General features: G+C 53.2%; 1 protein-coding gene across 3 annotated transcripts in view; it reads right to left on the bottom strand.

Moving 5' to 3' along the window:
• The window catches only part of RASGEF1C (RasGEF domain family member 1C), an 85,120-nt gene extending 78,312 nt beyond the window's left edge, over nt 1-6,808 (bottom strand). For 2 of the 3 annotated variants that reach the window (XM_037002129.2, XM_073221553.1), the window contains exon 1: nt 6,659-6,771. The gene's annotated coding sequence lies outside the window, so the exon portion shown is untranslated. Of the gene's footprint in view, nt 1-6,658 lie in introns of all 3 variants that reach the window. The other variant, XM_037002130.2, reaches the window with a different exon arrangement.
• Nucleotides 6,809-12,423: the final 5,615 nt, after the last annotated feature.

Below are 12,423 nucleotides of genomic sequence, written 5' to 3'. Positions count from 1 at the left end.
CCGCCTTAATGCAAACCTCCCCAGAGAGCTCGACTGAAAGCAAGTGAAACCACCCAGACCAGGCCCGGAGCACGGCCGGGACCCAGGCTGCTGCGTGCCTGAAACTGAAGGAGACAACAGGGCCTTCCCCACTGCCCCGGCACAGCAGGGTCAGCAGAGCCCGGGGACAAGGGGCGGGCAGGTGGAGCCAAGAACCTGGACAAACTAGCACGGGAAGGAGAAAGTCTCACCCGCGTGAGGAAATTCTGAGAGCAGGTCTGAGACCAGGGGAGCCGGAGCACAGGACGCCTGGGAATTGAAAGGGCTGCAAAGCATGCGGGCCAGGGGCGGCTGGCTCAGAAAGGCTTGGCTTCTGGGGCACACGGCTCAGAAGTGGAGGCCGTTAGAGGGATGGTGGTAAATGAATAAGAAGTAGCCTGAATCCCAGGATTCATAGTAGCAAAGTGAATTTAAACTTAGAAGACACACAACCATTGCAAAGAGCCTCCAAGTAAGGAGGCTGCACTTCTCTCAACTAACAGAAGAGGGCACTCTTGAACTAAGAAACCTGACGTTACCCACATCCCCAACTCCTGCCTGCATTTGTCTAGTATTACCAGTCCCCACAAACATAAAGATGTGCCTTAGATAACAGAAGATAACAGACTGTATCCACATAAAGCCAATATGAGGCTGAGTTATTCTCAAAACCACTGTACAGAGGAACAAAGTAACACACCAGCCCAATTTGCATTGCCTGAAGAAAGCATTCTGAGACATGAGAAAAAACACCTCAAGTACAAACTTGAAAACTCAGAACAGAAACAGACACACGCAAAAAAACAACCCAAAAACCCACAGATAACATGAAACTGGAGTTGTTTAAACTCAAGAAAGAACATGAAAAAGACAAAATCATTTCAGAGATGAACACTAAGTTAGAAGCCTGCTCAGGGAAAATAAACTTGACTGAAAGTTGCATAGTGCTCATTGAGGAAATGAATGAAAACTGCAAAACAAAATGAAATAAAGACAATACTAAAGAGTATCACAGAGAAAGTGATAGACTTATAAGGTGGGCAAAAAAGATCTAGCATATAGACATAATATTGGGAGGAAAGCATTTAAAATTATTATCCAAAAATACTTTCTGGAAATAAGACTTGAGTCTGCATATTCAAAGGGTCACCCATGTACCTGAGAAAATTGATACTGAATAGTTAATTCCCAGATACTTCCTAGTAAAATGATTAGACCTTAAAGGTAAAGAAAAAAAAAGGTCCTTTTGAGCTCCAGGAAAATTAATGAAGTCCCTCATAAAGGGAAGAAACACATGTTTGTATCAGACTTCATGACAACACATAAGCAATGCAACCCAGCACAACATTTTAACACATTCAAGGAAAGAAAGCGTGAGTTAGTATTTTATAACCAGCCAAGCTATCCTTCAGATATTAAGGGTATACAATTTCAACATGAAAGAAATCAGGGAAAGCTGTAGTCATGAGCCTTCTTGAAAAATCCATCGGAAGCTAAACTTTTTCAAACCAAGGGCTGGCTGGGGAAAATTTAGCAAAAATAAATATTAGCAAACAGAATACAACACCAGTTTGGTGGACAGACTCTAGGGCACTAATGATCCCTTTCTCCTGATATCCATTCCCTTGAGTGTGTATGGAACCCTTGACTTTCCTCTGTCAGAAGAGCATGGCAACAGTGGTGGGCTGTTACTCCCATGATTCTGTTACATGAGACTCCATGCAGCAGATTTACTCTGGACGCTCTTTGCTGGCCTGATGGAGCAAAAGTCCATGTTGAGGAAGCCCACATGGCAAGAAACTACAGGTGGTTCCTAGGAACTTCAGGTGGCCTCCAGAAGCTGAGGGCAGATTCCAACCAGCCACCAGCAAAACACTTCAGATCTCATTCCTACAACCACAGAGCACTGAGTGCTGCCAATAACCACTGAGTGGAAAGGGAACCTGTTCCAAGCCGAGGCTCTAGAGGAGGACCCAGTCCTACAAACACCAGCAAGGACCCAGCTAAGCCATTCCCAGACTTGGGACCCACTGTGTGTTGTTTTAAGCCACTCTGTTTATGGTAACTTGTTACACAGCAGTAGATAGCTAATACAACCATATTAAAATGTATATAATGCCCAGGTGGTTTCTATTTCAGGAATGCAAGGATGGCTTAATGTTCACATTAATAAGCCTCATTGATTGCCTCACCCTCATTTTGGACCTGATATTAAGAAATCCATTAATATGAATCATCTTATTAGAAAACTAAGGAGAAATAACATATAATTATCTCCCTCTATGTCTTCAACAAAACTCAATACTCATTCCTAATTTTAAAAAACTGCCCAATAAAATAGAAATTAGTGGATACTCCCTTAACTATATGTATATGTGTGTGTGCATCCGTGTGTGTGTGTGTGTGTGTGTATCTCCCCATCCTAAAGTTAGTGTCTTTCTTAGTGGGAGAAGAACTAGAGGCATTTTTGGTAAGGTCAGGAGCAAGGTAAGGATAGCAATAATATCCAATATTTAATATTGAATTGGAGGTATTTGCCCAACTTAATTAGATAATAAAAAGCAACTAGATCCTAAAAATCAGGAAGAAATAAAACTATTTCATTTTGCAGATGACAGAATACCTGAACTATCTAAAAGAATCAAGTGATAAAACAAAATAGATTTAGTGAGGCAGATAGGTATAAAACAACAAACACACAAACAAAAACTAGTTATAAGATATAATAGAAGAAAAAACAATTATAATAGCAACAAACAAGGTAAAGTGCTCATGAATAAACTTAACAAGAAATGTGAGGAAAACTTCAAAATGCTCCTGAAAGTAGTCTTGAACACATAGACACTCCTGGTTTTGGGAAAGATGACTCAGCTTCATAATGATGTCAATTATCCTGAAGCTAATATGTAAATATAATATGATCCCAACAAAAGATACCAGCAACATGCTGGAATAGCTAGGAATCCTCTGGAATGACAAGCAGTAGCAGGAGGATTAGCCCTTCCAGGTATCCAGATATCCAAGCACAATAATGGGAGTTGAGTTCAGTCTTGCTCCTCTATGGCAATAGTTGTGGATAAAGTCTTCATGGCCCTTCACACGCACACACACACACACACACACACACACACACACACACACAATATTTTTATAATTCCCACTGTGTTTATGATATAACAAACATGAAGAGACACATGAAGAGACAGAACTATAAGACAGACTCAAAAGCCCAGAAATAGGTCCAGCTGCATTTAGATGTCTAGTATATAATATAGGTGCTTTTTAGATCACTAGAGAAAAGATGGCCTCTTAAGTAAAGCATGTTGGATAGAGGGATAGAAATTTGGGAAAAGATTAAGATCCTTTAACTGAGTGTAAAACCAAACAAATCCTAGAAAACATGGGTAAATTCCACTATAACTGGGTGTGAGAAAAACCTTTCCAACTAGGATTCAAAAATCTAGATGCTATAAAAGAAAAGAATGATTACATCAACCACATAGAAATGGAAAGCTTTTAATATCAAAATGCATCATAGACAAAATTTTAAAAAACTGGGAGAAATATCTGCAATATAACAAAGATAAACCATTAATCTTCCTAATAGGTGTTTTAAACAAACTTAAATCCAAGAAAAAAATCCAAAACCTATAGGAAATGGGCATGATATATGGACAGGCAATTCACAGAAGATAATCAAATGACTCATGAACATATGAAAAGATGTCCCATTTCATTCATATTAATAGAAACATGAATTGATATGCACCAAAGTATTTTTGCCCAGCTCTCAGAGCAGCGAGGCTGTAGGGCAAACAGACACTATCAGACATGGCTGATGGGTGTGCAAAATCTGGGAGAGGGGAATTTGGGAATAGCCAACAAAATAAATATGTGTTCACTCCTACTTCTTAGATTTAAAAATACACCTCAACAAATACAAATAACATATATGCGAGGTTATCCATTACTCCCTTGTGTTTAATAACAAAGGCCCATCCATAGGACACTAGGTGAATAAACCATAATACAGCCACTCACTGGAGTACTATGTAGCTGTACAAAAGAATGAGGAAAATTTCCTTGGACTGGCAAGAGATATTTTTAATTGAGATAAGCAAGGGCAAAAGAGCTGTGTGTGCTAACTTTGTGATAATGCATAAAGGGGATTGTGCAAAAGAAACGCAGGAAGGATAAACCAGAAATGATTTCAAATGGGTACCCCTGGTGTGAGAACAAGGAGGAAGACACAGGGATGGGGTTGAGACTTCTCAGTGCAGCTTTTTAATAGTTTTCACCTTTGAACCATTAAATGTTTCACAGGTTCAAAAATAAAATTATATCATAAAAACTAAAAAAACCCAAAAAACCCAAATCATGTGCAAACAGAAACAGATGAAGCTAACAGTGTGCTTCAGTATGCTTCATCAAATTGGTAACACACTCACACCATGCTGACTGCCTCCCAAAGAAACCCTGAACTTGAACTAGTAAGTTTTGATTGGCAGTGGTTTGAATGTAGTGGTTCTGAAACTATTTTGGGTGTATTATAGGATCAAGCAAATGTCTACTTATATTGTTGTTTTGGGGGGACCAGTTCTTACTGTTGGAGAAGGGAGATGATAATATAAATATTTAGTTTAAAAAACAGATTTCTTGACTCAGTCCACTGAGAAGGCCTAGAAGCAATGATGCCAAGTGGCAATGAGCACATCTAATGGCCAGTACTGGTTTCTAAAACCCACTCCTGGCTAAAAGGTGCCAAGGCTTCTTGGAGAAAAGGTTGACTCTAGGTCTGGGTCAAAGTACAGGTGAGAGCTGGACAATGCTCAAAGACTTATGGGGACATGTCAAAAGGATGAAAAACTCACTGAACACCCAGCCCAACCACCCAGTGGCATGCTGCCTGTTTCTGTGAACTCCCCACAGGCACCTCCTTGCTGCTGGGCACAGGAAGTGGGAGATTGGCAGCCAGGTACCAGGAGGCTGCAGGACACAGGGCAGTGCTTGAGCCCAACCCAGGCTCCCTGTCCACCACAGCTGGTCCCTCGAAGGAGACCCCGAGTGCTCAAAAATCCCTGGCAGACTCCAGCCACCTCCTCCTCACTCCCTCTCCTGCCCCCATCCTCCCCACCTCCCTCAGGGGCATCCTTACCATACTTAAACTGTGAACCCTCTGGGGGCTGCCCACTGTGCTTAGAGGAAAACCCAGCTCCCTTCACTGGCTCTGGCCAGCTCCTCCCACCCATACCCCAGCTTGCCTCAGGGCCTTTGCACCTGCCATTCCCTCAGACCTTAACCTTGGCTCCGCTCTTCCATTTACATCACAGCCTGAGAGAGTCACTGCTCTGGGACACCCTCCCTCACCAGGCTGAGGCTCTTAACACCCCCCACCCCACAGTCTTCCACTCCAACTACCCCACCTTATTTTCCTCCTAGTCCTCTTATCCTCTGCAAGAACTTTGGCTTTTCCTCTGATTACTTGTTCAGCTTCACTGTCCCACACCGGCTTGTAAGCACTTACTGGGCGGGGAGCAGATTGTTCGCAGTAGGCGCCCGGTGAACTCTCTCCCCGAGGGAGTGGGCAATCGCAGGCCTGCCCTGGTCGCCTGGCATAGCAGCCAGAATACGCTTTTGGAGCGAGTTGCACTGGGGTTAGAACCCCAGCTTTGCCGCTTCCCTGTCCTGAGACCTTGACAGGTCCTGTCACCCGCTAAGCCTAAGCACACCAACCTTAACATGGGGGACACAGCACCTGCTGGGTAGGTGCACTTCCCCAAGACACGACGCAGCTCCGGAAGCTCAGAACATCTGCCTCAGAGACCGGGGGCCGGAGGGCGGGGCTGGGATGAGCCCCTTACCACCCAACCTGCCGCCGCACACCGAGCATGGGGCAGGGACAGGAGCGTGCCCGCGCCTCTCCCCTCCAGGACGCCCACCTGAGCACAGAGAGGAGTGGACCAGGGGTCTCCGGCCCCTGCCCGCCGTCACTCCGTGAGGGACACACCCAGAGCCCCTGGCTGACCCCGCAGGCTCTCCAATGGCTCTCACTGACCCTCTCCTCAATCCCACCCAGCTTCAGAGACAATACCCTCTTCTCAGGATCAAGGCTCTTCCCCTTCTTCCCAAGCACCCGGCGGGGCCGCCTTGCTACTCCCATTTCAGAGACCGGAAAGCTGAGGCCCAGTGCGGCGGGGGTGGGGGGCTTGGGTCCCGGCTGGGCCGAAGACCCCGAGTGGGGTGGCGAGGGGCGCGCTGCACAGCCGGCCTCGGGGCGCGGCGGGCGCCCGGGGGTGTGTCCCCCGCGGCTCTCCTCCCCGCCACCGCCTCGGCGCACCCACCCCGCAGCCTCCTCCCGCGTCCACCTGCCCCGCAGCTCACCCGGCGGCCGCGCCTCCCGTGCCCGCCGGCCGCGCACACGCCCACCCGCGCGCTCACCTGTGCCTGGGGTCAGGCCCAAGCGTCCCCGCGCAGCTGCCCGGACGTCCGCCGTCCCCGCTGGCTCGCCGTTCGCACCTCCGCGGCGCGCCTGCCCCGCACCCGCGCCCCGCCACCGCAGCCCGCAGCCCCTCCCCAGAGCCCGCAGCCTCGCGCCCTTGGCCGCAGCGCCCTCGTCCCGCACGGCCGCGCCCCGACTCACCGGCTCCCGGCGCGCCCGGACCCCGGGCCCGGCCCATGGGCAGCCCCCGCCGCGCCGGCTGCGAGCCGCGGGACCGCCGACCTGGGACGCTGCCCGCCGCCCGTCGCCCTTTCGCCGGCGCGGCTCCCAGGCGCAGCCCGCCGTGCGCTGGCGGTCGTTCCCGGAGCGGCGCGGCGCGGCGCCCCCTCGCGGCCTCACGGAGGAGCGCGGGCGGGCGCGGGGTGGGGCCGTGGGCAACCCCGCTGCGCGGCTCAGTCCCTTTTCCGCTCCTGGGGCTTCGCACACCCAGCGTGGCTCTGCCCACCGTCCTCTGGGTCAAGGCCAAGCGTCCAGGCCTGCGTTCCGGGCCCTCCGCTGCAGCTCGCCTCCCACCCATGTAGCTGGAACCCACTAGGAGCATCGCACGCTGTCCCCCACAGCGTGGCTGCTGCCGAACTCTGCACCCTACCGTCTCCCTCACCTGGGAAAGCCCTGGAGCCCTAGGACCTAGTTCACCCCCTTTCTTGAAGGCTGACCCTGGCCGCTCCTCTGGGCTCTCCTGTAGTGGCCACTCAGCTGTGGTGTGTGTCCTGAGTCCTGTGGGCACAGGTGGGCTTCAGGGGGACAGGGAAGACTGCACACAACCCCCTACCCTTCCCACTGCTCCGTGCCCTCTGTGGGGAGGGCCCAGGAATTGCTCCCCCCGGGAGGGTGGATCACCACTCTGAAGACCCTGGGGCGCCTGGAGAATAACTGTGTGCTAGTTCACTCTTAGAATGATGTTGGGGCCTGAACATCATCCTGCAACCCTCCTCAGTGGTGCCACCTGGACATCAAAACTTTCCAGGTTTGCTCCATTGCAGTGGTCAGGATACCTGTGCCCTGTTTTAGCCAGGGCCTGCCTGATAAGATGTGGCAGGAAACCTAACTAGCTTAAGCAAAAACAGTTTATTGGCTCATGAAGCATTTTTTAAAAAGTGAACATAGGGTTCTTTCAGGTGCTTAAACAATATGAATAGAAATCCACTTCCCCCTGCCCCCAGCCCCTCCGTGGTGGCATAGTCCTCAGCAGCGGTGGGAGCACACCTCCTCTGGGTTCTGAGGGAGCCCAGGGCTGCTGTGCATGAGCCAAGGTGCCTGGCTTAGGGCATTTCTGCAGACCTGGACAGTGAGAACCACAGGCCTGGGTGTTGCCCTCCTGGAGCTGGGTGTGCAGTTAGCCCCGTGTCGACCCTGAGGAAGGATGGAGTAGCGTGCTGCTCTGTGCACTCCCTGAGGGCTGTTTCCAGAAGACTGGACAAGTAAAAACAAGTCTAGCCGGTAGCTTGCACAGTTGGGGAAACTGAGGCCTGGAAAGATCAGGCACTTGCCTGGGGCACACAGATGTATTAGGGCCAGTGTGGGTTAGCTGGGCTGGGCATGGAAGCCTTGGGACAGGGCCGTGGTGAAGGTGATGTCCAAGGACAGTGCCAGGTCCAGGCTATGGTGACGGGCAGGGGGAACAGAGGTAGGTGGGGGGGCGGGGGCAGGTGCTGGGGCCAGTCCTCAGGCTGAGGCATCTTCTCCAGTTCACCCCGCACCCTCACATGAGGCCAGGTGCTCTCCCGGAGGCTGCTGGGGTTCTAGGGAGTGGGCTGCAGGAGAGCACCTGGAGCAGCTAGCTCACTCCCCCGGGAAACGCAGGGGCCCCTGACCAGTGCCACTCACAGGAGCAGGGCCACTCTCCCCCATCTCTCCCCTTCTGTGAGCACAGGCATGGGGGCCATGGAAGCTTCCAGGCTGGGTGCAGGTGAGTGCCTGGATTCAGGTAGCTGAAAATAAAGGGCAAGCCCGTGGCCACAGCTCATGTCCCAGGTGGGTGAGTGAGGCAGGACTGTGTACCAAGACGAGGGAGATGGCCGAGTTCCCTGAGCTGTCCTGTGTCATCTCCTGCTGCACGGAAGGTCTGCTCTGTGCCGAGGGTGCAGCAGGGTTGTCCTAGCCCCCTGAGCCAAGCCTCCCGGCCAGTGTGGACTGCTCCGAGCCATCCCCAGCTTCGGGGGGTGTGGCTGGGCCCCGGGAGCGTCTGGCCTGGCATCGGCACCTCATTTCCCCAGCCCCTGCGCGGCCGCCCAAGAGCACACTGTCCAGTGAGGCCCCTCGGCCTGCCCCCCAGCCTACTTCTCCCCTTGCAGGGGCTCCTCCCCTCATGCCAGGACAGAGGCTGAGCCCCGCGGAGAGCTGTGAGCCCAGCCCCCACTGCCCCCACTCTTGCTGTATTTGGTGGATGTTTCCTGAGGGCCTGTGTGCCACATGCAGGTTTGGGGGGCATCTGGAGGCAGCTGGACTTGCGGGTGCAGGTATGGTGTGGCCCTCATGGGTGGGAGAAGTACACTCCGGGGTTCCAGCCACTGCAGGCACTCGGCACCTGGAGCCTGCGAGACTCGCAGCACGCCCGCCCTGGCTCCTGGGCCAGTGGGGCAGGCAATGCAGGAAGGAGCCTGAATCTGGCCAGGCTGCCGAGCGGTGTCACCAATAGCAGGGAGGTCAGGACTTCAGGCCCTAGCCAGTGCAGCCATGGCCCGGCAGCTCTGGGGCCTGGTGAAGACTCCACATTTATGGTGAGGGCAAAGCTCCAAGAGAAGGTCCTCTGGCAGCCGGGCCCTTGGTAGGGTCCCTGCTCTGGACTGAAGGTTCACATGCCCCCCAAATCTGCCTGTTGAAGCCCTCAGCCCCAAGGTGATGGTACTGGGTGGGGCCTTTGGGAGGTGGTCAGGGCAGGAGGGTGGGGCCCTTATGAGTGGGATCAGTGCCCTTACCCAAAGGGCTCCCACTCCAGCCATGTGAGGACACAGCCGGAAGACAGCATCTGGGATCCAGGAAGAGGGTTCTCGACAGAACCTGACCACACTGGCACCTGTTCTTGGACTTTCTGCCTCCAGACCTGTGAGAAATAGGTTTCTGTTTTATAAGCCGCCTAGTCTGAGGCATCTTGTCAGAGCAGCCTGAACAGACTAAAACAGTCAAATGTAATTATTACTTGTAGCCCAGGGCCCTGACTCTCCACTGAGTCTGGGTGGGGTCAGGGAGTGAGTGTGTGTGCACGTGTGCCCCTGTGTGTACATGGTGTGTGTGCATGTGGTACAGGTGTGTGGCACACATGGGGCATGTGGGGTGTGTGCATGTGTGTGTGGGGGTCTGGGTCCCCCATCACAAGGCTGCAAGTGGGGCTGGCCCGAGGACAAGGGCAGGCCACAGGTGGGATCCCCTGGGAGCAGAGCCTGAGAGGTGAGAGCAGGTGGTTGATGTGTGAGGGGATCCCAGGTTGCTGGGGGGGCTGGGGACAGCCCATAAAATATGCATTGTCAGGATAGTCAACACCATGGCCAGTAAAGGCCCAGACCCTCTGGGGGAATGTGCTGGAAGTTTCTCTGCATTTGCCTTCTGGGCAGTGAACTTGAGAACTTAACCATGTCCCCTGTGTTTCCAGGGCGCTCCTGCCCAAGGGCTGAGCCGACTGCCACAAATCATGCAAAATTCCTGAGGCGGAAAAGAATGAGCTGGGGTGGGCCACTGCTGGTACGCACACAGGGCCATCCAGGCAGCTGTGCCGAATGCAGGTGGGCGAAGGTACAAAGACTGCCTGTGACAGTCCCCCCTTGGAACTTGGACAGATGTCTTCGGGCCCCACAATAAGTCCATGCAGCCACCCCCCGCTGCTCCCCTACAGGAGCCCTGACACCCACAAGAGGGGTTTTATGGGCTTCGGTGGCAGACCTGGGGTGGGCCCACTGCCAGCATGGAGACCCTCTTGCTACCTGCTGGCTCTCTGGCATGAGGAGCCCAGTGTCTAGGAGGCACCGACGGAGGTTCAGAGGACCATCTACTGGTTCCAGCAGCAGAGTCCAATGGAGGCCTGGGAGACACCTCTTGAGGGTCTCCAGCCCCCAGATGCAGAGCAAAGCTGGCCATGGACGGGCCCATGTTCTTGGTGGGGTCCGATGGCATAAACCTCCTGTCCCCTCTGAGTGCCCCAGGCGCCTGCTGCACTCCAGCTCTCAACCATCCAGGCTGTCAGATGCTCCTGTGTGAGGAATCACCTGGAGCTCAAGGGAAGGCAGCCCCCCAGGGTGCCCACCAGCACTCAGGCTGGGGGCCTAGGTGGCCCCACGCTCTGTAACAAGAGCCCCAGGTGATGTTAGTTGGCCAGAAGATGGGGCACACTTTGAGAAGTCCTGGTTGCAAGGGTTGGAGGGTGATTGCCCCCATTTGTAGCAGGCAGAATAAGGGCCCCAGGGATGCCCACATCCTGATCCCAGGACCTGTGAGTATGTGGCCTTAGCCAGCAAAGGGACTTCACAGGTGTGACTCTGTTAGGACTTTGAGATGCAAACTACCTTGGGTCATCAGGTGAGCCAGATGCAATCATGTGGAAGTTAAAAGTGGAAGAGGCAGGCACAGAGTCAAGAGGCATGAGGGCAGTGGTAGGGTCAAGGAGCTGTTGTGCCTCCAGCATTGCTGACAGAGGAAGGGGCGGCACCAGGGGTGGGGATGCCAGTGGGAGCTGAAAGGCAAGAAGCTGACCCTCCCCTGGAGCCTTCAGGAGGAAGGGGCCCTGCCAACACCTCACCCAAAGCCCAGGGAGACCCACATGGACTCCCATCTACAGAGCGCATAGCTGTGTTGTTTCAGACCATTAAGTTTGTGGTGACTTGTAACAGCTGCAATGGTGAAACCAAGACACCACTCCTCAAGAGGGGCTCAGAGAGGGCAGGCGGCTTGTTTGGGTGGCACAGCAGAGCTGGGCCGCAAACCCTCTGTGCTTTCCTCGGGCTGCCCTCTGGGGTGTGGGAGGATCAGGCTGCTGCCCCCTGCAAGGCTCCGTCAGGGCAGAGTGAATGTGTGCTTGGCCTCCCCTGGGAGCTCGGTTACGGCAGAGGTGCCCAAGCCCCTGCCAGGACCTCATCTCAGAGGCTCTGGGTGGGGCCTCGGGGCCACATCTCCTAGCAGTGGTTCCATCACCAGGGCATCACCTTAGATTACAGACCTCCCACTGTTTAGAATCAACCAGCAGAAATAGGAGAGAAGGAGTTTTAGGAGGCCTGAGTGTCCTAAATGTGACACTGGCAAACTTAAGAATGTTGGTGGGAAGGTGTGTGCATGTGAGCAGCGTGGCTGTGGGAGCTCAGGTTTGAGAAACACCCGTGTGGTCAGTGGGACCCACGTAGGCTGCCAAGGAGGCCGTGACGAGGTGGCCACAGTGAGGCTCATCCCAGGGTGGGGTGAAGAAGGGCAGTAGCTGGACAAGGGTGGAAGCCAGGAGCCCCTTCAGGCCATTACAGCCACTGTCCCCATGTGCAAGGACTGGTTTGCAGTTGGGTAAGGGTGGAGCTGGGGAGAAGAGGATAGACCTGAGCTATCTTTAGTGGGAAAGTCAGCATGGATAGGGCCTCCTTCACCCAGCTTCATCTCCTTGGCCTTAGCTGTCAGCGTGGCTGGATTGAGTAATTTGCAGTCACAGAATACGTTCTCCAGAGCCAGGGGCCCTGTGTGTCTTATTTAGGGGACACAGGAGCCATTCCGTGGGTGTTTGTAAAAAATGCATGAAGATGAATGAAGGAATGGGGCCTAGCAAGTGGTGAGCCAGTGATGCATTATGGCCCAGCCGACTTGGTCCCACAGAAGGATGCCTCCCGATTGCACAGAGGAGGCAGGGTTTCCCTGGGGAGCGGTGCACTCTGCCTCCAGCAGGGCTGGCTGTTTCTAGAGTGGGAGTGTTGGCAGGCTGAGGGGATGCCTGCATCAAG

This window comes from Manis javanica, chromosome 14 (assembly GCF_040802235.1).
Source record: "Manis javanica isolate MJ-LG chromosome 14, MJ_LKY, whole genome shotgun sequence".
NCBI classification, from domain to species: Eukaryota; Metazoa; Chordata; class Mammalia; order Pholidota; family Manidae; genus Manis; species Manis javanica.
This window is presented reverse-complemented; position numbering and strand designations above follow the sequence as displayed.